This window comes from Herpailurus yagouaroundi, unplaced genomic scaffold (assembly GCF_014898765.1).
Source record: "Herpailurus yagouaroundi ecotype Mexico unplaced genomic scaffold, PumYag 160, whole genome shotgun sequence".
NCBI classification, from domain to species: Eukaryota; Metazoa; Chordata; class Mammalia; order Carnivora; family Felidae; genus Herpailurus; species Herpailurus yagouaroundi.
This window is the reverse complement of record NW_024412401.1, coordinates 41172517-41199123: the sequence shown is the minus strand read 5'-3', so window position 1 is coordinate 41199123 and position 26607 is coordinate 41172517. Positions and strand designations below refer to the sequence as shown.

Genomic DNA, 26607 nt, shown 5'->3' with positions numbered 1-26607 from the left:
CAAGAGGCAGCATCGTGTTTTGTGAAATGAACTTTACACTGGGAGTCAAAAACGAGGGTTGTCATCCTAACTCAGCAATGAATAGCACTCATGAATTTGAGTAAGGCACTCCTAAATCTTTTACTTTTAGAATGTCAGTTTTTCAGGCTGGGGGTGGGGGGAGGGACCTTCTTCAGTTCTTTGAATGATAGAGGGAGGAGGGAAGAGCCCTTCATTATGGAAAACACATATTATTTCCCTGTTTATGTTTTTTCCTAACCACTCTAAGCTTAGAGCCTGTATTTCAAGGCCATAAGCTTTGACTATAAGCTGTAAGCCCTGCTGGGGGCTGTCACAGCCTGAACCAACCATTAACTAATTAGAAGAAAGCAAATCAAGTTGTCAAAAACCTCTAAAACTAATAAGTCCTATTAAATTGTAAGATTTTTTTTTTTTTTTAATTTAAGTAGGTGCATAGCAATCCCATCACTTCAAGGCCAGGCGTGATTAGCACAAGGTATCAGAAGATGACCCCTGAAAATAAGATTTCTCATTAAATGTACTAGCCCCGAGGCCATCGCTTCAAAGCTGTCCTTGGTGCCTTAATTTTGGATGAAAATGCAGATATTCAGAGGAAGTAAAAAGAAGGCATCTGGGTTGTCAACTAGGAGCCTCTTGAGCCCTCAGGCAATGGGTCTAGAAGCAAGTCTTTTATACAAAGGGACACCTGACATCCATCAATTATCCACCTAAGCTGACTAATTCCTCTTTATGGCTTCTTGGTGATCACACCAGAGCAGAGGTGCCATCTATATGAAGGTTGACTTTGTATCAGCTGAAATATGGGGGCCGCCCAGGAATTATGGAATAATGGATGCTCAGAACTTGCCATATTAATGATGGGGACAATTGGCACAGGTGCATCTTACTGGGGCCATATCTGCAAGTAAGATATTTGCCATAAGGACGTGAATAGAATCATTATGCAAATAGTTAACAGTTTCTACTTTGGACTCACACTTACATCTGAGCACAGAGAATTAAGAGTTGAAAACCCCCTGCCCTTCAAGTGCCTTCGCATCTGGTGGGGTTAAAGAGACGTGAACAAGCCTCAGACCATAGATGGTTAATAAAATAGAAAGCCTGTCTACCCCTCTCATTTTATAAGGTGATAAGGGAAGACATTACAAAGAAGGCAATATCTGAGCAGAGAAGGATGAGTAGGATTTATGAGTGTAAACAAACAGAGGGAAGGCCATTTCAGGCAGGGAGAATATTATTTGCAATGGCAAGAAGGTCTGCAAAATAATGATTTTTTTTTAAAGCAGTCTGGTATGAAGAGTCACCACTGAGATACTTGTCTGCCCAACAAAAATATCCACGAGTTTCTGGCACGGTTTAGGGGAGCCACTATCAAATACTGAGCAGGTGTGTGGCCCGACTGGGTGAAATAGGAGAAACCTGACTCTGGGGGGTGGGGAGAAACTCTATAAAGAATTGTCCAGTTCCGCTTCAAGATGGTGGCCTCAGAGGGTCTGGGCTCTGCTCCTCCTGTTAGAGTCTACAGATAAATGTGGAAGAAGTTTCCCTGGAAAAAAAAACCTAAAAAACTCTCTGAGTGACTCCTGTGCATCCTGTCCGAAGGAGAGAGGCCCACACGAAAGCAGGTAGGAGGCTGGGGCACAGTCCCCCACCCCGAGCGCGGCCAGGTGGCGACCCACCGAAACCCAGAGCTTCTCCCCGAGAGGTAAAGGGTTTGAACCCCCCAGCTTCTACGAGTGGCACCTGAGAGCCGGGCCTGTAACTGTCCAGCTATGAAGGCACCCACCCCCCTGAGGAGGGGGTGGGGTGGCTCGCTTCCACGACACTCCCGTGGCAAACCGCGCTGGGAGGAATGGGTCTCGGGGGCACCCTAGGACTCACCCACCTTCTGGGCCCAGCGGCAGGCCGCCGCGGAGGGCCTCGGCTCTCTAGATGTGAGAGAGGCTCAATTTGCTCCTCGTGGAGCTCCGCCCTGAGGACGTAGGCGCCTGCTTGGGGCGCATTTGGAGGCCGCAGTCCTCGCACAGGAAGATTGGCAGGCGCCATCTTCCCGCTCCCTCGCCAAGCTCCAGCCGCTGGGCGCCGCCTTTTTTGTTTTCTTCTTAAAACTGTAGGCTCCCTTTCCGCTCCCCCCTCCCTCTTCTTTCATTTTCTATTTTTTATTCCGCTTTCACGGCGGACACCCTCTCCACGCCGTCCCGGCAGTGTGCCAGAGCGCACGTGTCCCCGGGGTGCTGAGAGCTTCAGGAGGCGGGTGCAGGCCTCGTATTTGGCAGCTGTTGCCAGGGGGCGCGGGCGGGGCTTCCTCGTACTTCCCGCAGGCCTGTAACCAATGGAGAGAGCTCCTAAAGGGCCGCCACCCCCAGGGCACCGCAGGCATGAGGCCCAGGGAGCTCGGAGAAGGCGCCCGCTTAGCTTATTGTGGCTGTAGCCTGAGGGGCAGGCTTCTAATCACACAAACCTGGAAGGACTGACCACAGTCTTTTCTGGAGGGCCCGAAGCACAGGCGTCTGCATGCTTCTGGTGTGTTTTTGCGGCCCCTGTGGACTTGGGTTTCTCGGTTCCACCAGATGGTAACGACGGGGAACCATTGTTGGCACGCTGCTTCCCGGAGAGCACCGCACAGACGGTGGAGTGAAATACACCCCCAGTCTTTGTGTGAAACTGGACTATTTGCTTGTCCTGTAGCTTCAGCCCTAAGGGTAGGCTTCAGGTTTGGCTCACTCTAGAAGCCTACTGGACATAAGCCAGTGTGGCCATCTTGGTACTCTCTGTCTCCATACCACTGGACTGTGTCTCCCAGACAGGAGCATATATTATACACTCATTTGGAGCCCCAATTTTTTGCAACTGCTGCCAGGGGACACCCCTAGATCACCTGGAACTGGTAGCCAAGGGGGTTAGGCTTGTGGTCCCACGGGACAGGGTATATTTGCATGCTTGAAAGCTATGCCAGAGACCATTCCCTCTTTAGAACAAGATCAGGTCTCGGCACACCCTCAACTACTGGGAGCCATTAAAAATAGAATGGACTGTTTGGACACTCAAAAATGTTTGAGAGACCACCAAGAGCTAGGGCAGAGTTGGCTTATAAGGTTCATCTCCTACAGGAGGCCACTCCTCTAAGACTGGGAGAGGTGGTGGTTTTATCTAATGCACAGAAAGGAACAGGGAAGAGATCAAACAAAATGGACAAACAGGTGAGTATGTTCCAACGGAAAGAACAAGATAAAACCTCAGAAGAATTCTCAAGTCCTGGGTAGCAGGGGTAGGAGACACTAGATAGATGAATAAGGATGTCATCTCAACAGTGGAGGGTGAAAGGTGACACCAAATAGAATGGCAATATCTGGGGTAACATCGTGTAAGAGAACACAGGTGGTGGTAGAATTAACTCAGAAGTGTATGATGGATACAGGAACTGGATGAGGAAGACCAAAACTACTTCTTACCTGGATTTAGGCTATTATTCAAAATTCCTCACTCCAGGTAGCTTTTTCCCAGTTTCATAAGTAAATCCGGTGCCAATACCTGTGTTGATTCAGTTGATACCACAAAAACTATGTGACTACACTGTCTTCAAGTTGGCAGGAGTTGAGGATCAGGGAGTTTTCTCTTAGCTTTTCTAATCAGTGTCCACTGAATTTCCCTGGACCTTCTAAGCACAGCATATGTGTTTGGGGGGGAAAATGGTGAAATTCCAGAAGACTTTCATCTAACTTCTGGTGGAACCTGACACCCTGTGTGGCCTGATTCTCTGGTCGAATGGATTTGTTAAGATGGCAATGCCAGTTTTGAAGCTGTGTTCTCAGAGTTCACAATATACCTCTGGAAGAGGTCAAAATGGATGTTTTAATTTCCGTCTTGACTACATAGAGCCCTCTCTGGGTTTCTTTGTATTTTTTGAGTATGCTCTAAAGAGCCAAAGTTGCAGGACAGGCATGCAAAGATACATGTGTGCACACGCATAGAGCACAAAGGGAAGATCTGGGAGGCAAAATGCATAACACATGAGACAAAATAATTAATGACTTGTTTATTTATTCACTAATTAGATAAGCATTTATGGAGTTTCAAACATTGTAAGAGGTGCAGTGGGTATCATCATACAATTAACAGAATCTAGAAATAAATTTTAATACTCAATGGTGAGTATTATGATTGGGATTGTGAAGTGTGATGGGAGTGGATACCAAATGCATTTAGCCATTAATTAAGTTTACTGTGAAGCCTAAGACTATTTATGTCATTAGAAGGACTGGGTAAGAATTGCAGAATAGTTCATTTTTCAACCAGTATTTAATATTTACCTATACTTCAGACATTGAGCTAGGTTTGTAATGGATTTAAGAGTAATCAGACACTGATCCTTTTCTCCAGATATTTACAGACCAGTCATGGTAAGGTATGGATACACATTAACTTGGGAATTAAGGAATCCATGCTAAGCACCTTGCCAGAGGAAGTACTACAAGATTTGAATGACAAGAATGAGAAGTTGAATCTAGTTGAGAGAGCTATCAAGAGAGGCTTTGATATTCAGGAAAGCATCAATAAAAATAAAATAGGTTTGGGAACATAATAATGGAGGAATTAGGTTTACCGAGCCTTGTGGACGGAAGGCTAGCAAATTGGTACCCAAGTCTGTTCATCCAGACTTTCCAAACACCTAGTCTCAACTCTGTGCCCACTCTACTGCCTTAAGTCAGGCCCTCCTTGTCTGACTCCTGCACAGCTTCACAGCAAACCACTCACCTTGTCCTCTCTCTCAGGCACTGTCTTATCAGTTTGGACTGCTGTAACAAAGTATCATAGGTTGGGTGGTTTATAAACAAATTTCTCACAGTTCTGGAGGCTGGAAGTCCAAGATCAGGGTACGAACAAGGTCAGGCTCTGGTGATAGTCCTATTCCAGGTCACATACTACCTACTTCTTGTATCTCCATATGGTAGAAAGCAGAGGACACAAGCTATTTAGTGCTACTCATAGGCGGTAATCCCATTTATGAGAGTGCTACCGTCATGACCCTGTCTAATCCCGATTACTCCCAAAGGGTCCACTTCCTTAAACTGTCACACTGGAGAGTAGGGTTTCAACATAGGCATTTGGGGAGGGGACACAAAGATTCAGTCCATAACAGGCCCCTCTTAAGTTTCCCACACATCAAGCAATCATCTGACTCTCTAGGAAACCCACCTCCACATTCATTTACTGGCTTAGTATCTCTAATGCTTCCTTTGACTAAAGCAGGTATAATAATCTGGTTCCAATAACATCATCTTCTATCATTTCACCCTTAAAACCACGGTGCAGTTATCTAAAACTTTTTCTTTATTCTCTAAATTACTGTTTTATATGTATATGCATTGTTTTCTTCATATGCTGACCTGTCTGCCTAGAATTGGCCTCCTCACTCTTTGTGGCCCAAGAAATTCCTATCTGCCCCGTAAGATCCTTTTTCTGTGATGTAATCTGTGAGTCTGTTTCCTCTCCATTCCATTTTTTGTTACAGTGCCCACACTGTTTTGGAATTATCTCTTTATAGACTTCCAAGCTATAAGTTCTTTTTTTTTTTTTTTTTAATGTTTATTTTTGAGAGACAGAGCACGAGCCAGGGAGGGGCAGAGAGAGAGGGAGACACAGAATCCAAAGCAGGCTCCAGGCTCTGCACTGCCAGCACAGAGCCAGATGCAGGGCTTGAACTTACTAGGAGATCATGATTGGAGCCCAAGTCAGACGCTTAACAGACTGAGCCACCCAGGCACCCCCAAACTATTAAGTTCTTAAAGGAACCATGTTTGGGGCGCCTGGGTGGCTCAGTCAGTTGAGTGACTGACTTCGGCTCAGGTCATGATCTCACGGTTTGTGAGTTGGAGCCCCGCATCAGGCTCTGTGCTGACAGCTCGGAGCCTGGAGCCTGTTTCGGATTCCGTGTCTCCCTCTCTCTCTGATTCCATGCCCCTCCCCCACCCATGCTCTGTCTCTCTGTCTCAGAAATAAACATAAGAAAAAATTGTTTAAAAAAAAAAGGAACCGTGTTTATATTTTGGGTAATTTTTAAAGAATCTATTCATTTTAATTATTTTTAATATTCTAATATTCTGTATATATTTTTATAAAACAATAATTTATAGATTTTTAGTGTCTCCAACTATACCCTCATTGTAATGGATATTCAACAGGATTACTGAATGACTCCTAAGAGCAAAGTGTTATGGTGAGTTAGAACTCACTTCATCTCCCAGTTCCATTACATGTTCTGTTTAATTTTGTACAACTTTCTTATTCAAGGTTTAGGTTCATTATCTGTAATATGAGGATAATAATACATAGTTCATTGTAACGATTAAGTGAAATAATTTTTATAAAGCACTTGGTTCAATTCCTGGCCTATCTTATGCTCTTAATATATTATTTATATTAAAACTATTGCTATTAACTACTATTTTAACCCAAGCAAATCTCATCCTCCATAAACTTTATTTTCTCCCATCTTTTTAAATAAAACACAAGAGTAAAAATTTCCATCTTGCTCTCTTTGTAACACTTTAGTAATTATCCAATTAAATATTCTATGTTAGAGTACTTTAAAAATATAACAAACCATATGATGGTTAATGGTAATTATTATACTTCTTAGAACCTTAGGTCACTTGTGAAAGGTAAAGATGTAGCTGTAATTCTGTGACTAACATGGAGAATGTTTATAAGAATTCAGAATGTTGTTATAGTTGATTCTGTGTCACCCAAGGTTAGGAATTGTAGGTAAGATTAATATAGTCAAAAGTTTCCTCTTAATCATGTCTCACATTATAAATCAGTTATTGCATCTTTCTCCTGTCCAAATAACTGCCTAATGTAGGTAGAATTATTAGCTGCTGTTCTGCCTCAAAGTACACATTTGTACCATCATAATTAGTCTGGCCTGAAGTGATAGGATGATTAAGAGGTATTTCTGTCAAGATTTTGTCATTCAAGATTTAATAGCAATCGGTTCTTAATATGTTGCCCAGGTCATTGTAAAATCTTCAATAATCCTGGAATAGACAAAGGAGCATTTATTTTTCTTTTACCAATAGTTGTTCAGGACTCTCACTTAGCAAATATACTAATTGTTAAAATATTAAACCATAAATATCAAGGCTAAAGATCTATTGCTCATAAGTAACACTTGGTGAAATAATGGGTACTTCTTCCATGAAGGCTTTGTTAACCACTGTGGTCTGCGTTAATTCTGTTGGGTGTCTCTCTTGATTGCATGCCCTACAATGCTATTGGAACAGCTCCAGGTGGGTGTTCAGCTAGATGAACTTCAAATTTGCAAGCCCCAGTTTCTGTATCTGTGAAGACCATAATCTTTCCCTGCCTGCCTTCCCCAAAAAAGTTAGTTTAGTTCAAATGGTACGTTAGATGTGAAGATAATTTCAAAAATGAAAATAATTGTTCAGATATTACTTAAATGTTGGTATTCCACATTTAAAAAAAAATAGCTCTTATTTTATATACTTTAAAAACTCCTATTCCCACAGCTCTCATTATCATTTTTAGAGATGATAGTTCTGAAATCCATCTCCGTACCTCCTATCTCTCTTCATAATCTGGACACCCATATATCATGTTGTATAAACTAAAATTTATCAAATTTAACATCTCCAGGTGTTTACTCCTCATTTTCTCTCCACATGTCGCTCTTTTGTCAGTGTGTGGTACTCCCAACCACCTGGTTGCTGCAGCCTGAGCCAGGTGTTCTGGATTTCTCCTTCATCCTTACTCCACACTTCCAGCCACCCACTAAATCTGATCAAACACCCCTCAAACCTGACTACTCCTCCAGTCCTGAGTCACTATAATAATACTTAAAGAATCACAGTAGAATCTTTAACTTTAACGGATTAAATCCTAAATATTCTTTAAGACTCGCTCTAACAGCCTCCTAACTAGCTTCTCTAGCTCCTGACATGGTTGACTTTAGCATTTTCCCCCACATTTCCAGGGACCTTTATATGTCAAGGAATCTACTCTTGTCGAATACCTATAAATCACAACCATTGCTTCCAAGACCATCTCCAAACACAAGCATGGTTTACAAACCCTTTAGAACAGCTCTTCTCAAATGCAAGGTGCATGCACATCCCCAGGGCATCTTGTTAAACTAGTTTTGATCCATTGTGTCTAGGACTAGGGTAAGTTGAGATATCACAGGTGAACAATTTAAGGAGGCCTCATTGTTAGGGCAGTACTGGTACCAATCCTATACTCTGCATGAGCCTGAGAGTGAATGCCTCCTTAAATGATGTGCCTACAATACTGCACTTCCCAGGCAAGGCTGGTGCTGTTTGTTCTAGATAGAACCAAATGTTGAAAAGCAAGTCTTGAGTGATCACTAATCTACCTATCTTCGTCTCTCAGGATTCCTCACTTCATACCCTACCCTCTAGCCATGCTAAATAATTTATAGTATTTCTTTAACTTCTGGTTACGTGTTGTTTCTTCCGGAAATGATTTGTACCCTTACACTTCTTTGCCTCTGACTTCTACGTGTTCTTAGACACCTCTTTCTCCAAGATCTCTTCTTCTGATTTTGAAACAACAGATTGGGCACCTATGCTTTTTCCTTCCACATTCCCATTTACATCTTCTTTAGCATTTATTTGCCCAGAGTTTAATATTCTCTTCTGTTGTCTCTCTCTACAAACAAGATTTGTGGATTAAAAACATGGGCTTGTTTATTATTTCAGGCCAAGCAAAAAATACATATTTTCCAGCACAGAATAGATAACATACATTTTATAAATAAAAGAATAATTGAATGTTAAATTTTGTATTTGTGCTATCTTCTTAAGTTGACTTTAAAATCCTTTAGCGATGTCTTCTGTGGTTCTTCCTTTACCTTACAGTGTACCGTATGTATTCAGTAAACATGTGATGTTATATCAATAAAAACAGGCAAAAGTTGGCCTTTACCAAAGTCATCCAATGAATAATGGTTAATGGTATACTAGGTGCTAGGTGCTATGAATTCAGTGGCAAACCACAATGAAGTCCCTGCTTTCACAGCATTTATAGTTTAGGTTTTTGTTTTGTTTTGTTTTTGCATTGAACATATTTAATGGCAAAGTTTGAAGATGTGGCACAGTAAAAAAAGCTAGGCCTGTAAGACCTAAACATGGGGCATTTAATAATGGAAGTTGGTGGAAAAATGAAAGCAATGGAAGAAGGCAAAAGGAATGGACACCACTGGCATGAGACAAAGGAGAATTTGAAGCAGACAAAAAGCAACATGGAATGGAAAATGTAGTGAACTTGGGTTTAAATCCTGGCTCTTGTTTGTTGTGTGACCATTGGTAAATCACTCCATCTCCCTCAATCTTTTACTCTCAGTCTGCAAAGTGGTTATAGCATTGTCTATCTCCAGGTCATTGTGTGGATAAATGACTATAATTCACTCAGGCTGCTGACTTTAATGCTGGTTGGATCTGAGAGTCCTGAAGGCAGTTTGGCATGACCCTTTCTACTCTAAGACATGACATGCCTCCCCCCCTCTCTATGAGTAAGGTGTTTTGTCACATTAACATGGATGAGTGCCTTTGGATGCAGTGCTGTGGAGGTAACTCAAAGAGGGGAGCCATGCAAGAGGTTGAGAGGAGCAGGCATGAGCAGTATTGGGTCACAGGAGGGAGGGCACCCTCTCACAGTGTAATGCATATGGACAGGGGAGTGATGTAAGGCAATTGGGATCTGTCTTCAGTGTTAATTAACCTTTCTCACCTTTACATTGCAACAGCCAGTGGTAGTTCTCTTACTCCCAAGGAGGGGATGTAATTAGAACAGATGGAGAAAATACAAATGGAAAGAAGTAGAGCACTTATTCAACTCCAGGGGGCTCATGCCCTGGGATTGTGTTTAGTGAAGGCAGGAATGAGTTTTACCTTATAATCCAGGTGTTTTTCTCAAGCCCCTGAGGTAAGCCAGCTGTTAAAGAGAGAAAGAGAAGGAAAATCGAGAGCCTGTTTGGAGTCAAGCCTTCTCTTATTTATCTCTGTATTTCTAAAGCCTCAAAGTTTTTGGAATGTAGGAGAAGCTCAGTAGATGTTTTAAATGAGTATATGCATAACCTCTCCCTGGAGACTATAAAGTCTAGAAACCAAAGAGGCCATAGCAGGACAAGCCTTTGCAATCATCTTCTCAATTAGACTTAGAATTTTCGAGAGATTAAAAATACCCTAAAGCCACAGAGGTGATCAATGTCAAAGCTAGAACTGGAAACCAAATTCAGACTTATTTATTACACTACAGTGATTCAGTCACCCCCATCAGATCTACATTTTGATTATACAATTAAGAAGCACTGGCTGGGACCTCTAGGAACTGTGAATAAGGATGATGTAGACAACCACAAGTCCACAGACTACATATTGGAGAAGCAGCTGCATCAGATTTGGTCTGTGCATAAGCCAGCCTCACAGGTGATGTTGAGCAACCAAGGCACCCTGAGGAATGGCTCATGAAGAGGCAAGGTGCAGGCAAAGGACTTCTGAAGGTAATTGTGCGCTTAAATGTGCTCTTCTCTCCCCAAAATTTGAGGTATAATTCACAATTGTATATATTTAAGGTGTACAATTTGATTTCACATACATATTCTTTGTGAAATAATCACAACGAAGCTAATGAATATATCACTTCATATAGTTATGTTTTTACACTTTTTTCAATTTTTAACTTGAATATAGTCACACACAATATTACAATAGTTTCAGGTATACCATGTAGTGATTCAGCTTCTTTGTACATTATGCTATGCTCAACACAAGTGTAGCTACCATGTCACCGTACAATGCTATTACGATGTCATTGACTCTATTCCCTGTGCCATGACCTTTAGTCCTGTGACTTACTCATTCTATAACTGGAAGCCTGTATGTCCCACTCCCCTTCACCCATTTCGCCCATCCTCCCTGCTGCCCATTGTTATCTTTATTATGGTGAGAGCACTGAAGATTTACCTTCTTAGAACATTTCAAGCCTACACTACATATTATTAGTTGTAGTCACATTTATTCTATTAAATCTCCCAGAACTTATTCACCTTGTATAACTGAAACTTTGTACCTATTTTAAACATCTTTGTAATGGAGAGCTTTCTTTGATGAGTCTGAACACCTTCTCTGCAATTATATTCAGGAGTATAAAAAGTTCAGAGGGCTTCTATCACTTATGGAGATTTCCTGTCTAAAAAACCAACCAAAACCAACCAAACAAAAATATCTTGCCTGCTTTGCCATGGTTACTACTAGTATTTATACATTTGTGTATGAGACTGTATGAGCCTATGGATATTTTATGGTATTATTTGCTCAGATACTCCCATTGGAAAGTGCCCCCATTCCATAGGACAAGAGAAGCGGGTGCCATGTTTTCACTCTATGTTTTCACTCCGCTGGCAGAAGGTTATTGGTGGTCAGCAGTGAGCATTTGATGCGAGTTAAGCCAACAGAGCTCTGGTGGAATTTGCATCTCTTCCCCATTGTTGCTGAGGCTCATTTGCCTCATTTCTCTTTCAAAAGCTGTGTTACTTATAACTATCTTGGATTTTTGAATGATATTAGCTTTCCTGAAGCTAGTTGATATGTTTCACCTCTCTTTCAACAAAACAGACTTGATTAAGATAGGAATAAGAATTTTAAAATAATTGTGATAGTTCCATGTATATTCAAATGTAATTAAAATCATAGATTCATACACATACTTTACATTCACCTTTGAGAGTCTGATATTGTTATCCCATTTTATAAAGGAAATAGAAGGAAGCTCAGAGAAATTAAGTGACCTTTTCCAAAGTCACACACCCAGGGAATGGAGAATCTTTGATGCAAGTCTAAGCCTCTTTCTTCTTCTAGTACAATCCCTACTCAGGGAGATTAAAGTTCATTGGAAGTCCATAAATAAATAAATATAGGAAAGACCAAAATAAAGGCAAATGGACAGAATAGAACAACTGCAAATTGCCATGAATCAAAAAAATGATTTCATGTTGAAGCATCCTAGCTAAGTCCTCATGGTTCTGAGACCAATTCCAACATGGGGGGCCAGGGGAGTTCCACATAGCACCAAGTAATTCTCCAGGGACCATTCAGGTGCCCTACAATTCAATTCAACTCTGACACTATCTACCCAGATATAGAAACAAATTCCACAGATTGAGCACTAAGTCCTCCAAGACCATCCCTCTACCCCTACCTTCAGATGCCAATCACAAGCACACTTTGTTCTCTGTACTTCTGACCAGCCAGCTATAAACCACTACCCCTTCCTTGGGTTTGATTAGTCTGCTAGATTGGCTCACAGAACTCAGGAAAACTTTTACTAAATAACTGGTTGATTATAAAAGGATGTAACTCTGAAACAGCCCGTTGGAAGAGATGCATAGGGCAAGGTGCGGGGAAAAGACATGGAGATTCTGAGCTCTGTCTTCCAGCACACTACTCTCCCCACATCTCCACGTGTTCACCAACCTAGAAGCTCCCTGAATACTGTCCTTTTAGGGTTTTATGGAGGCTTCATTATGTAGTCATGATTGATTAAATCTTTGGACACAGGCAATGGCTCCAACCTCCAGTACCTTTCTTCTCCCCAGAGGGAGGTGGAACTGAAAGTTCCAGCCCTCCAATCACTTGGTTGGGTCCCCTGGCAACCAGCCCCCAACCCTAGGGGCTTTCGAAAAGCCACCTCATTAAATAACAAAAGATACCCTAATTACTCTCTTCCATTAGGAATTCCAAGGGTTTTAGGAGCACTGTGCCAGAAATGGGGTTGAAGATCAAATATATATTTCTTGTAAATCTCAATACCACAGTCCTTAAATATGATAAAAAGGTATTTCCATTCATGAGAATGGAACATGAGAAAAATCAGAGTGGAAATGCAAAATATGGCAGGAATTTAGTATTCATGGAGCAGTGCAGTGGGAGCAAGACCAGAAAGATAGTTAAGAGCCATGTTCTTGGATCTCTCAAAGTTGTCTAAGGAACTTGGATTGTTCCATTAGCATGAAAAACACAGTGGAAGGCTTTGAGAAGGGAGGCGGATTCTTCTCCAAGAGTAGTCTGGACTACAGATGGGAGAAAATGGAGGTGTGTTGGTGAGTAAAATATTGCAATGATTCCTCCAGAACTTTCATTTTCTGTATCAGAATGGAAAGACATGCCTTATGTACCAAATGGGAGATCCACTTGTATACCCTTTATCTCAAAAATCTTAGCTCTTTGATCGCATGATCAGTATGTCTTTTATTCTTAAACCATTTACCTTATTTAATTCCAGAGTCTGAGGTCACATCCCCAATACCAGCTAATCTCTATTCCTCCCAGTTCACCAAGGGTGATTTCAGAGTATGTTTCAAGACTGCTGTGGGTCTACTGCCTACCATACTCATGCTGCAACTCCTTTTTCTGCTAAATAGAAGAAGTTCTTCCAATTTCTTTTATAATCTTATTCACGTGCCAGCTTTTGTCTTTATTTTTCTCTTGGATTGCTCTAAAGGGATAGATAAGAAGTTTTCTATTCAAAATAGTTTTGTAAATGTGGCTGTTGCAAATTGGGATTGTTCCATTATGCCAACGTTCTCAAATGTTACTTATGTAAAATAATTTTCCATGTTCTATTTTAAAGGAAAATTGGAGAACAGTTGAAAAGATCTAAATTCTAGGTGTTCACAGTAATGGGGAAATTTGAGAGGACATCTGTGAATGAAAAATTCTGTTTCCTTTTTCAAAAATGGTCTCCTCACTTTGAGCTAATATACTCCTTTTTTGATGCTTCTATCATGTCATAAATTTTTGACTTTTGTTCTAGTTTTTTTACATGCTCATCACCCTGAGAAGACAGTAACCTCATTAAAGACAGGTGCTCTCTTTTATTGAATTACATCCTTTTTTAGGGGAGTGTCCTAGCTCATAATGATTCTTTAATCTCTGGGAATTCCTAGGTGTGAGACCCAACTGCTATGTCTACATCATCTGTCTGCATACCTCTGGCCATAGCAGTTTTCTTCTGAAGTGAAGAGCTGACTCTGTTGAACCCATCAGATTCCCTCTTCTGGAAAATTGTAATCTCGAAAGCAGAGAGAGATGAGCTATATTGATGATAGTATCACAGAGAGAAAATTGTATTCTCTTTCCCTAAATCCTCTGAACTTCTCCACTCCCCACTTCTCCTGAGTCTTAGTCATTAAATACTTTGGATTTGAGGAGATCCCCAACATTCTGTCAGAATCCCCACTTTTTAAAGTTAGCCTGTGTTGGCTTCTGATAGTTGAATCACAAGAATCCTATCTAATTTTGTTTATCATTGTCTTTTCTGTAACACAGATCTCAGAAATTTACACATGGTAAGCATTCAAGATCTAAATTAATGATCTCACAAGCACACAGACCTTAGCTTTCATTCGGGGTTTAAGCACTTGAGTGGAAAGACAAACAGGGACTGAATGTTAGTTATGATCCTTTTACTAAAACACAACCTTACCTAGGGCTCTTCACCTCCTTGGACCATTCCTGTCTGGACCTTTAAAAGAGATTCTATCACATGACCTTTTTAGGTTGTTCCCAGGCTGGATACTAGATTGTAGTCTATTACTCTCTGAAAAGAGATACAAGGCTTGACGTCAGTTCAAAAACTTTTCAGCAACAAAATGTGTTGGGTGATCATTTATCTTCATGTTCACCTCCATATGTGATGGTCTCTATATACAACATGAGAGCTAATTATTTATGTTTTTTCTTTTTTCTTTTGATTTTCTTTTTAATATGGTAAAGGCAGAGCTGGGAATGAACCCAGGTCATGCACCTTTCAGTTCACTGTACTTTCCTTCATCCCCTGCTGCTGCTTCTACTCTGCCACCACATACCGAAACATTTGCTGATAGTCAGCCAGGCAGTTTTTTCAGTTGGCCCACATTAGTCATTTAAAATGGTCAACAGTCGGGGCGCCTGGGTGGCGCAGTCGGTTAAGCGTCCGACTTCAGCCAGGTCACGATCCCACGGTCCGTGAATTCGAGCCCCGCGTCAGGCTCTGGGCTGATGGCTCAGAGCCTGGACCCTGTTTCTGATTCTGTGTCTCCCTCTCTCTCTGCCCCTCCCCCATTCATGCTCTGTCTCTCTCTGTCCCAAAAAATAAATAAACGTTGAAAATAAATAAATAAATAAATAAATAAATAAATAAATAAATAAAATGGTCAACAGTCTTCCCAGAGAAGCAATCCTTACCAGTGAGGCTTAAGTTATCATCAATCACTGTTTTAGGTAACTCATGGTATTGACCAAAATCTTGGTGAGGAGAGTATGGTCCTTAGAATAAATTGGCTTTAAGTGGTCAGAAATGTTTTGCTGGAGAGTAAAGGTACCCTGCTCTTCTGATAGCACACACCTAAGACAGAAAATTGTGCTTTTCCAGAATTCAGTATGTGAATGTTCAATTCTGGGTGACAGAATGTTCGATTCTGGGTGACACGGAGTCAAAATGCTGGATCTCCTCTGGAGATTCCTCAGATGCTCCAGATTCACTCAGGTAACCAGAACTGACTTTATTTCCCTGGATTTTGAGTACTTCTTCTATAACATTGGACTTAGCTCACTGGTTTCCCACCTGTGCTCTGGAGGGATCTGGGTTCCAAAGTAGGGCGTCTGAAGGCACCTTGCAGTATCCAGGAGAGACGGAGTGTGTAGAGAGTATACAAATAATGCTACACAGAAAGGGCTTCAAGGAGCTCCCTCCCCCACCTCAACCAGAACAGCCCTGCTTGGGTGTTTCTCCAATAGGATTCATTTAGCGGTAAAAATGAAAGCTTTAAAACAACTCGTTTCTTACAGTTCTCTAAGTGGGATTCCCTCCCTTCCCAATCTTAACCCTAAATGAGGAAGGTGAGAAATTGCACACATACTTGTCAGTGCATCTCCAGCAAGGGTTTGGAACACATTAAATTTTTTCCTTTCTGAAAAACAAATGGATTCCTGCATCTCCAACTACTGATCGAACTCTGCCACTGTGATGCCGCGCTGTCAGCGTATCAACTCAAAATTCACATCTGCGGGCCGCCTGGGTGGCTCAGTTGGTAGAGCGTCCGACTTCGGCTCAGGTCATGATCTCACAGTTCGTGAGTTCGAACCCCACATCAGGCTCTGTGCTGACAGCTCAGAGCCTGGAGTCTGCTTCAAATTCTCTGTCTCCCTCTCTCTCTGCTCCTCCCCTACTCATGCTCTGTCTCTCTCTCCTTCAAAAATAAATAAAAACATTGAAAAATTAAAAAAATAAGAAATTCACATCTGCAAAGCTGAACTCAGCTTCTCTCTCTGACAAACCAGCTTCTCAACAAATCAGCTCTAGGCTCAGTGAACAGCAGTTTTTATCCCCCTGGTTAGTCAGTACTGAAACCTTAATTTATACTTGACCTATCTCTCTCCTTTCAAGGCTACATACACTTATTCACCTAGCCTTCCCAACACTTTTTAAATTCTATGTGTATCTGCTTGATTTCAGTTTCTATTCTCATAATCCTAATTGAGAGAAGCAACTTGCTGAAGGCTGAGGTTATTGTAACAATCTCCTGTGTGCCTGTCACCATGCACAACCATTCTAAATCTCTCTGTCATCCTCACATTCATATCCTCCTCAATGCCAGGTTAATCTTTCTGGAAGGCTGCTCCCATTACGTAGTCGATAGAGCTTTGTGAATCCAACACCTCTGGATTGGGTTTTAAGTCTCCCTACTGCATCCCCATCTTACATATCTACGTATGTTATCCAAAGTCTATTTTTAATTCAAAGCGTTCATTCTGGAATATTGATCCCTTTGCTGTGTGAGAAGCACCTATATGATTTGGATTCAGGTAGAGATGATCTGATTTGGAGTTCCCGATGTTGGATCTGATGGACACTTGAATTTTTCAAGAATAAAATGGAGAATGTGACACAAAACTTTCCCGGCAGGATACAGGGAGAACTATTTTTTTTTTTTAATTTTTTAAATATTTATTTATTTATTTTTGACAGAGAAAGAGACAGAGCATGAGCAGGGGAGGGGCAGAGAGAGAGGGAGACACAGAATCTGAAGCAGACTCCAGGCTCTGAGGTGTCAGCACAGAGCCTGATGCGGGGCTTGAACTCACAAACTGTGAAATCATGATCTGAGCCGATGTCAGACGCTCAACCGACCCAGCCACCCAGGCGCCCCATAAAGTTTTAATTATTTTATTTATATACTCATCACTTCTGTTATCATCCTCTGCAACTATAATATCTTTCTTCCCTTTCAAACCTCCATTTCTCCATGCCCATCACAAGGACCATGCTCAAATCAAATTCACTGCTTTGCCTCAACAAAACTGCTCTCCTGTATCATCTTTGTAAGTCTTCACATTTCATAAAACCTTTGAACCAGGCTCCTTGGAATCATCAATGACTCCTGTATCAGTCAGGGTTTAGGCTGTAAAACCTACCACACTAGGTGTTTTTTTAAAAGAGATTTAATATAGGGGATTCATTACACAGGTGCTGGGGGTCTGGAGAGAGAAGGGATGAATGGAGGCAAAAAAGAGTGTGTGAGCACACATGTGCCTACAGAATTAAGAGCTGGAGGAATCAGCTATTCTCCCTTTGGTTAGCAGAACAACAGAAAAGGTTGGGATGACTATAACCCAGACCCTCATTTAGAAAATGGCCAGGGCCCCAATTCTGTGGAGCACTATGAAGCAGGGTGCTGACAAGCTCCCTCTGAGAGGGTGTAGTGGGATTGCTCAAAAAAGCTAGAGTTTGAAACTAGTTGTGCTGCCAGGATAAAGTATAATTTCTGGGTCATTGATTGCAAGAACAAAAAGCAAAAGAAGAAGCAAGTCCTTTAGGCCTTTTAATAGTCCTTAAATGGCAGAAACTTCCAGGAAACTAGGTATCAGAAAAAAATGTGTAATTTCAGAAATCTAGTCCCAGCATCAAAAGATGAGAATAAAAGGTGGACTTGGAACTCAGAGACTGTAACTTTCACATCCCTCTGATCACCAACTTCTGAATCTTCTTCCTTTGACCCACCCAGTGCAAGAACATTTCTCCTCACTTCCTGTCACGAGGCCCCTGGTGCAGGTTCTCAGCCTCTCTTGTCCAGACTGCCCAAATAGAGGCTGCTAACTTGTCTGTCTGTTGCCATCCTACCCCCAACCCCCCTGCCCCCCGCAAAATTCATCCTTCATATCTATACTCGAATTACTTTCCTAACAAACCACCGTGATCATGTTACAACCTTTCTGAAAACCTTTCAAAATCTCTCCTGGCTCTTTCACTTACATTGATACATTTCACTCTAGAGAATCTGAAATATACCTTGTTCCTTCTTTACTTTGATAACTCTTCTAAGAACGTTTATTCCATCTTCAAGAATATGGGTTTTTTCCTACAAAACTTGATAACCACTCTGTTCTATCTTTCAGCATTCACTGAGCATCTATTATATGCCAGACATCAAAAATATTTATATTTTGTGAGTCTGTTGCCCTTACTAAAGTATAAATGTCTCAAAGGCAAGTTTTATGTTTTTTGTTTCTGTAGTGCTCTGTAGAGAATCTGGGATGTGGTAGATGCTGTAAGCTATCGGATGGATGGATGGATGGATGGATGGATGGATGGGTGAAGGGATGATAAATTCACATTTCTAATAAAAAATCAAGCTGTCTTCTGGTGCTGCTGGGTGTGTACATTGTCCACATAGACAATTCCAAGAAATCTGGATCAATGCTGGGTAAAGAAGAGCTTCTGATACCTACAGTGCACATAAGGTCAGGGTCAAGAACAAACGATAAGGCAGATGCAGCACTGGTTCAAAAGTTCTAGCTTGAGTTACACCAAAGCCAATGAATTTGGGGAGAAAACTGAAGTTAAAGCAAGAGGGTGGTCTGCTGGAGGAGCTCACCCCTGTTACCCTTCTTTCCTCTTCTCAGAAACCTGAAATTGGTCCTTCCCTCCCTGTAACCCCTGCCGCCTCTCCACTTCCACCTCCTCATTTTTAAACGCCACTGTTTTGGAGAAACGGAGTGCAGTTCCAGCTGCAGGCACTAAATCATCGCTGTGCTTTGGACATGTGCTGCAGGAGGGAGCCCCGTGATGAATGGGGCTGTCCGTATTTACATTGGGTGCGCAACAGCTGTGGGGATCGTCCTGTGCACTGAGTATTCTGGGCAGACTTGGCATGTCCTCCCCCCCCACCCCCACCTCCTCCTCACGCGGTGACAGTGACTGATTGGCCACTTCTAAGGAGAACTGCCCTTTAGAACAAAGGAATCACAATGCCCCCTCTTGTAGAAGCACATGCACACATATGCTCACAGGACTCCCACAAAACACCTCACTCTCGGTGCCACGTTCTTTTTGGCAATTTCATATTTTGCTGGATAACCTTGCAGACAACAAAACAACTATAGGCAGGTGGTGCAGAAGCGGCATTCTTTGTCTCTTAAAAAAAAAAAAAATCTCCTTAGGGGCTTTTAGACACCTACTACTTTGGTCATCCCCAAACTTTTTGCCCCGGGCAAGTTGTGTCAAATACAGGTCCTGCTAAAGCCCTATGTAACCAGGACTTTGCTTGTAGGCAGTCCACCTTCCTGACAGTGTTGACTTGAGTTCCAGTGCCAAAGAGAGGGAAGACAGAGAGCTAAGATCTCTCACATTTATCTAGTTCTTTACAGTTTATAATGCATGCCATCACCTTTCACTCTCCAACAATAAACTTTTCAAGCCTGAAGGATGTGAGAGTGAGTGAGAGAGAGAGAGAGAGAGACCTGTCTGTGCCCATGTGTATGAGACAGAGAGAGGGAGAGACAGAGAGGTGGTTTATTTGCTTAATATCATAAAGGCTTAGCAAGTTGCACTAATTCAGGTAGCTAGGTATATAAATACCTAGAATCTATCTATCTATTTTTAACATTTATTTTATTTTTGAGAGAGAGAGAGAGAGAGACCACGCATGAGTGGGGGAAGGGCAGAGAGAGAGAGGGATACAGAGGATCCAAAACAGGCTCCACACCATTAGCACGGAGCCCGATGCAGGGCTTGAACCCACAAACCATGAGATCATGGCCTGATCTGAAATCAAGAGTCAGGCACTTAACCAACTGAATCACCCAGAGGCCCCAGGCCTAGGCGTACTTATAAGTTCTGGCAAGTAGACATCAACAGAGAAATCATGGTCATCGCATAAGTCAGTTGTATGCTTTGTTCTACCCCATATTCTGTCTCTGAGTGGGTAACCAAAGAATCATTGGTTTGTCAAGAATGATTCCAAGTTTTCAGAGTACTCATCAAAAACTTTATCTTTTTTGGAACACATAATTAAGTTGCTATTCTTAGGTTTTTCCTTCATATGTTTCAACCTGTTTGGGGACACTTCCTGGGGTAGGTAGCAAAAAGGCTACAGAATCTATTACGATTGTTTACAAACTCTACTGCCTAAAATCCTAGTGGGTCATTGAGGCCTAGCAGGGTTCCAAGACAACTGGGAACAAGAGGGAGGGAGAAGACCAAGCTGATGGGAGTAGCTCCCCCATCCCTTTATGTTCCCATAAAATTTTATTTGAGCAAAATGTTACAAATCTAACCCAAAATGCTGAAAACCACTTTTCAGTTCTCTACTCGAATTCTGTTCTGGAGCAAATAATTATGGATCCCTGAGCCTCACTTTCCAGAAGTCAAAAGGAAGAATAGCAGTGATCCTTGCATCTGAGTGTTGGCGTTAGGGAGCTAATGCTAAAAATACTTTGAGAAAGGGTTGCCTGGGTAGCTCAGTCAGTTAAACATCTCACTCTTGGTTTCAGCGCAGGTCCTGATCTTGTTTCACACAGGTCATGATCTTGCATTTTGTGAGTTCAAGTTCCAGGCCGCACTCTGCACCCTCAGTGCAGAGCCTGCTTGAGATTCATTCTCTCTCTCTCTCTCTCTCTCTCTCTCTCTCTTTTTCTCTCTCTCTTTCTTTTCTTTCTTTTTTTTTTTTTCAACGTTTATTTATTTTTGGGACAGAGAGAGACAGAGCATGAATGGGGGAGGGGCAGAGAGAGAGGGAGACACAGAATCGGAAACCGGCTCCAGGCTCTGAGCCATCAGCCCAGAGCCCGACGTGGGGCTCGAACTCACGGACCGCGAGATCGTGACCTGGCTGAAGTCGGACGCTTAACCGACTGCGCCACCCAGGCGCCCCTCTCTCTCTCTTTCTATGTGTGTGTCTCTCACTCTGTCCCTCCTCCACATGTGCATGCCTCTCACTCTCTTTCTCTTTCAAATAAGTAAAACTTAAAAAAGAAAAACTTGGAGAAACCATACTTTATGAATCATAAAACATTACAGAAAACTTAAGAAGATGTTAGTGTTATTAAATTTCTTCTACAATGACCCCCCCATTTCCCCCTATTCACTCTACCACCACTACTGCCAGAACCCAAACCGTCAGGATCTGTTCTGGGACTCTGCGAATCAGCCACGCCCACCTACTGGATTCACTGTGTGCCCTGCAACTCTACCTATCCTGACACTTAGTCAAACACAAAATAAGACTGCAGGAGGAAGGGTTGAGGACCCAGGGGACAGGTTCTAGTTCTGTCATTTATTTGTTATGTCATCGTAATTAAGTTTCTTTTTTTTTTTTTTAATTTTTTTTTTTCAACGTTTATTCATCTTTGGGACAGAGAGAGACAGAGCATGAACGGGGGAGGGGCAGAGAGAGAGGGAGACACAGAATCGGAAACAGGCTCCAGGCTCTGAGCCATCAGCCCAGAGCCGGACGCGGGGCTCGAACTCACGGACCGTGAGATCGTGACCTGGTTGAAGTCGGACGCTTAACCGACTGCGCCACCCAGGCGCCCCCGTAATTAAGTTTCTTAACCCAGCAAACACTGTTTCCTCATGTGTGAAAATTATGAGTGTATCTGCATAAAAATTATGATGAGGACTGTGGATATAAGGAATTCAAAGGATTTGTGATCACGTAATGATTTAGGAAATTGTCTTTTTGTTTGTCTTTATGTTATTTGATTTGGTAGAAATTGTGAGACAAGAAATATGACTAAGATGCAAAAAACAAACAAAAAACCACACCGAAAAGTCCTCCAAAAGGGTAGTGCGGAGGGGTTCCATCATTCAACAGCTTTGGGAAAAACTGGGTTAGATGGGTTTTTTTTTTCGTGGCAGAAGTTTCATTTAATATTACTGATATCAAAGGAAGATGTTTTATACAGCATCTTCCAAACCTGCTTGACAGTGGCTCCTATCTGCAGGATGTCTGGAGTGGCAGAGTCCTATGGAACTTTCTGTGATGCCTTGTGCAACCATCGACACAGTTTTAGAACCTTTTTCTAAATTGGGAGGGGGCGCTCCCATTAGCAGCCACTCCCCATTTTCCTTTAACCACCCGGTTTGCCCCAACCCCCAACCCCTACCCTAGGGCACCGGTAACCTACTTTCTATCTCTCTGGATTTGCCCATTCTGAACATTTCATACAAATGGAAACGTGGTCTTTTGTGAATGTCTTCTTTCACGTAATGTTTTCAAGGTTCATGATGTTGTAGCATGAATCAGTACTTGATTCCTTTTTATGGAATAAACATAACATTAAAATTACAAAAAAAAAGAACTTTCTGTGATGATAGACATGTCTTTATCTGCTGTGGTCAACGTGGTAACTACTAGCCACAGGTGGCTACTGAGCCCTGAAAAATGTTTCATATGACTAAGAACCTGAATTTAAATTGTGTTCAAATCAATTAATTTCTAATTTAAATTTAAATAGCCACATGTGGCTAGTAGCTACCCCATTAGATAGCGCACAGATCTAGACACTAGTGTTTCAGGAACATGCTGCAGCTGTACCAACAGCTGGGCACACCGTAAGAAACTGGCAGGACCTGCGGAAGCAGGTTGAATCAGGCAGGAGAAGATCTGCTTGCTTTCCTCGAAGAAGGAAAAGTCATGAATAATAGCTCCTAACCCAGGTGGGTTTCCTGAGAAGCTAATGAAGCTTAAGCTTCAGTATTTCTCCCTTGCCTGGGCCCATATAAAGTCTTGGGAGTTTTTCACATGGTCAGATATTTTATTGTAAAATTCTCAACCGTAGATGTTAACCATATAATTGATTAAAACAGCTTTTTCACGATAACTTCCATCATTTAATGTCTTCTCTCACATTAGTTGGCAATGGTATAGCTATGAATCTCTTTGGAGTCTGGGTAATGGGAAGTTGAGTTGATATGCAGTGTTTGGGTCTGAGTGAAATATATTCACATGGTTCAAAGTCACTGTTGTGTTACACTGAAGTTATTTCTAGTCATTCCAATGTAGGAATGGTTTTCAGTAATATTCCTAATAACCATAAGCTCAAAAAGCATGTAAGAAAATCTAAAATGCTTTTAAATTTGACGACTTATCTGTGAAACAAATTTGCTAAAGGTTTTCATAAATTTGACCAAAATCTTTAAAATTTCCTGATATTTTAAAAATTTGTGAAGCCCAAAGAAACTTCTCTAAATTATCTTTAATGGAAAACATATTTTAAGCAACATTATCAGAGAAAAGATCAAATTATCTTCCATTCTCTCTAGAGAGACTATTACAAAAGCATCGTCATAAAAGACATAAAATAAAGCCAAAAGAAAAAAAAATATTTGAGTTAAAAATTATTACAGAAATATTTCAGAAAGTTACTTATCTTGTAAAAAAAAATACATCATTTTCTGGATTGAGGAACCCTTTAAAAACTTTGAGTTTATTATGAGCCTTTTTCTAACTATTATTTTTTTTTTAATTTTTTTTTCAACATTTATTTATTTTTGGGACAGAGAGAGACAGAGCATGAATGGGGGAGGGGCAGAGAGAGAGGGAGACACAGAATCGGAAACAGGCTCCAGGCTCTGAGCCATCAGCCCAGAGCCTGACGCGGGGCTCGAACTCCCGGACCGCGAGATCATGACCTGGCTGAAGTCGGACGCTTAACCGACTGCGCCACCCAGGCGCCCCTCTATTATTTTGAATTCTTTAGTTTGATTGTAATTTTGTATGCTTGTTTTAAAGCAGGTCCCCTAAATTCTATAATTTTTAGTATCTGTAAAATCTAAATAAGTCTATAGATGCATTAAAAAAATTCTTATCATATGCCAGCCATCATGTAGAGCATATTGCATGTCTTATCACATTGGATTTGACCAGTAGTCCTATGGAGAAGGTCTTCTTTTATCTCTCTTTTCCAAGATGAAGGTCTGAGTCAAAGATGCTACGTAAGTTTTCAGAGCTAGTAAATAGAAAAACTCAAACCTGAGAAGACTTTTCCTTCTGACTCAGAAGTGGAAGGTAGCAGCAAACTCTTGCTTCTTACAGTGATGCGGTGGGGAATCTACAAGTTACAAAAAATAATGTATTTTTAAAAAGTGACCAAAAATCTGTGGAAGGTAAAGAGTGTAGAAGAAATTAAGTCCAGAGAGAAAAGAAACACTGCTTTCTTTCTTGGGAGCATTTCTTGAGTCTAGGCACAGGCTGGAGATAAGGTTTGCAATAGGTAGAGAGATTGCTGAGCAAAAGAAAAACCAGTGGAACTTCTAGCAGCTATGTGGGCTAGCATGAGGGATTTACGTTGGGAAGTGAGCCCATGGTAGCATCTGTTGAGTGTTGCAGGGGAGGCTAGAAAACAGAGTAAAGCCCCCACAGTCTTGCAGGGCTTAAATCAAAGTCATGTATTCTATTGTTTGTTGGACATTCTAACTAGTATGTCATAATCCATTGTGCAACCATGAACAATCTACTTTTCACCTCACTTTTTAAAAGTATTGGAATGGGTTCTGATGTTTGGCCATCACAGATAGTGTCTCTATGAACTTTCAGTGGCTTGTCGTTATGTTGAGGATATAACCAGGTGAGGAATTAATTGCTGGGTCATAGGGAGATGCATATAGTCATTCTGCCAAATAGCAGGTGGGGCCAATTTTAAATGTTTTTAACTCTGCTATAGATTATTCAGTCTCATTGAGGCACAGCGAAGTTACAACTACAAAATTGACTTCCTTACCATGCATCTATATATTCATTTAATCTTTCTCTTCATCTACCTGAGGAGACAGAGGGCAGAGTTCATATGGAGAAAAGAATATGAAGTACAAAAAAATAAGATACAGAAACCAGAGAAAAGATAAATGCAACTTAAAAAAAAAAACAAAGGTATGTGAAGATAGATATTATATTAACTTGACAGAAATAAAGTGCAGAGACCGAGGTTTTGGAATGTATCCATGCATGCTTATGTGTGCATTTTTTTTTTTATCAGAGCAGGAAAACATATTTCTGGAAAATACCTTTGTCTAATTTGTGTATTTTTTTCTTAAATTAGTTGGTGCCTTTGATGTATTGAATGTGTTCTTTTAAGTGTGTTGACAGTCAAAGAGAATGTGCATCTGAAATAATTCTTTATTTCAAGTATTAGAAGTAAACAAGGTGTCAGAGTCTCTGAAAGATTAGAGGAGAAGAGAACAAGAAAAGCGGATCTGTATGTTTGGGAAAAGAGTTTTACAGAATTACAGATCAGGTTGGGGGCAGAGTGTGCATGCACACCTGTGTTGGATGGTAGATTCTACAACTCCAACTTGGAGTCTCCTTGGCAATGTGGTACTTTGTAATGCATGTATCGGGATAATTGACTCTTAATTCTTCTCCAGTTTGGACCCTTGCTATCTAGTCTCAAACTGCTTTTTGTCCAATCCTAGAATGTCAGAGCCCAGAGAAGATTGCAAAGATCACCTATTGTAAGTCTTCATTTTACGTTTAAGAAAGACTGAGCACCAACAAAAGGAATATGACTTAGAGAGGCCACAGACATGGTCTTTAATTTCCTCTCCTTCCACACACGCCTCCTGAGTTCCAACTGCTCTGCTTTTTGGTGCAGTATTTCCTCCCAATAGAGCATATGCGTAAGGGATCACTGTTGCTTATTGTCTCTGTATTGTATTTAACCTTGTTTTCTCTTCTACTCTGGCCCTAAGTAGGATTCACTCTTGGATAATGGAGCAGAACCACATGTTCTTGTTGCTTTTATTTATTAGGAGGAATTCTCTAAAATTCAGACAAGAAAAATATTCAAATAGAATTGTAAAACCAAAATAAAATTCAAAAAAAAGCTGCAAAGAGACTTGAAAGATTATGAAGTCTTCACGTTGGTGAGGGGAAAGGTTTGTCTCAGAGATGTCAAGTTGTTTCCACATTCACGTAGATGACGAGAGTCACAGGCATGAGTAAGAATTCAGACCCTTTTACTCCCAAGAAATTTAATATAAAACCAAATCTCTACTATGAATGAAGGACTGTTTGGTGCAGCAGAGGAAACACAGGTATTGGCCTCTACCCTTAAAGAGCCCAGTAGAGGTGAGCCAGGTACTGTAGATAGGGCATTTTCAGTGGAAGTCCTATTTGATCCTGGGAAGGTATAAACACCACCCAAAAGAGTAAGATGAGAAGAACTTCAGTGTACCTACTGTGGTGTGTGTGTGTGTGTGTGTGTGTGTGTGTGTGTGTGTGTGTGTGTG

General features: G+C 41.3%; 1 long non-coding RNA gene across 1 annotated transcript in view; it reads left to right on the top strand.

The window, feature by feature from the left end:
- Positions 1-1503: 1503 nt before the first annotated feature.
- The window catches only part of LOC121034436 (uncharacterized), a 153426-nt gene continuing 128322 nt past the window's right edge, over positions 1504-26607 (top strand). The window contains exon 1 of the long non-coding RNA XR_005792425.1: positions 1504-1646. This is a non-coding gene — a long non-coding RNA (uncharacterized LOC121034436). The remainder of the gene's footprint in view (positions 1647-26607) is intronic.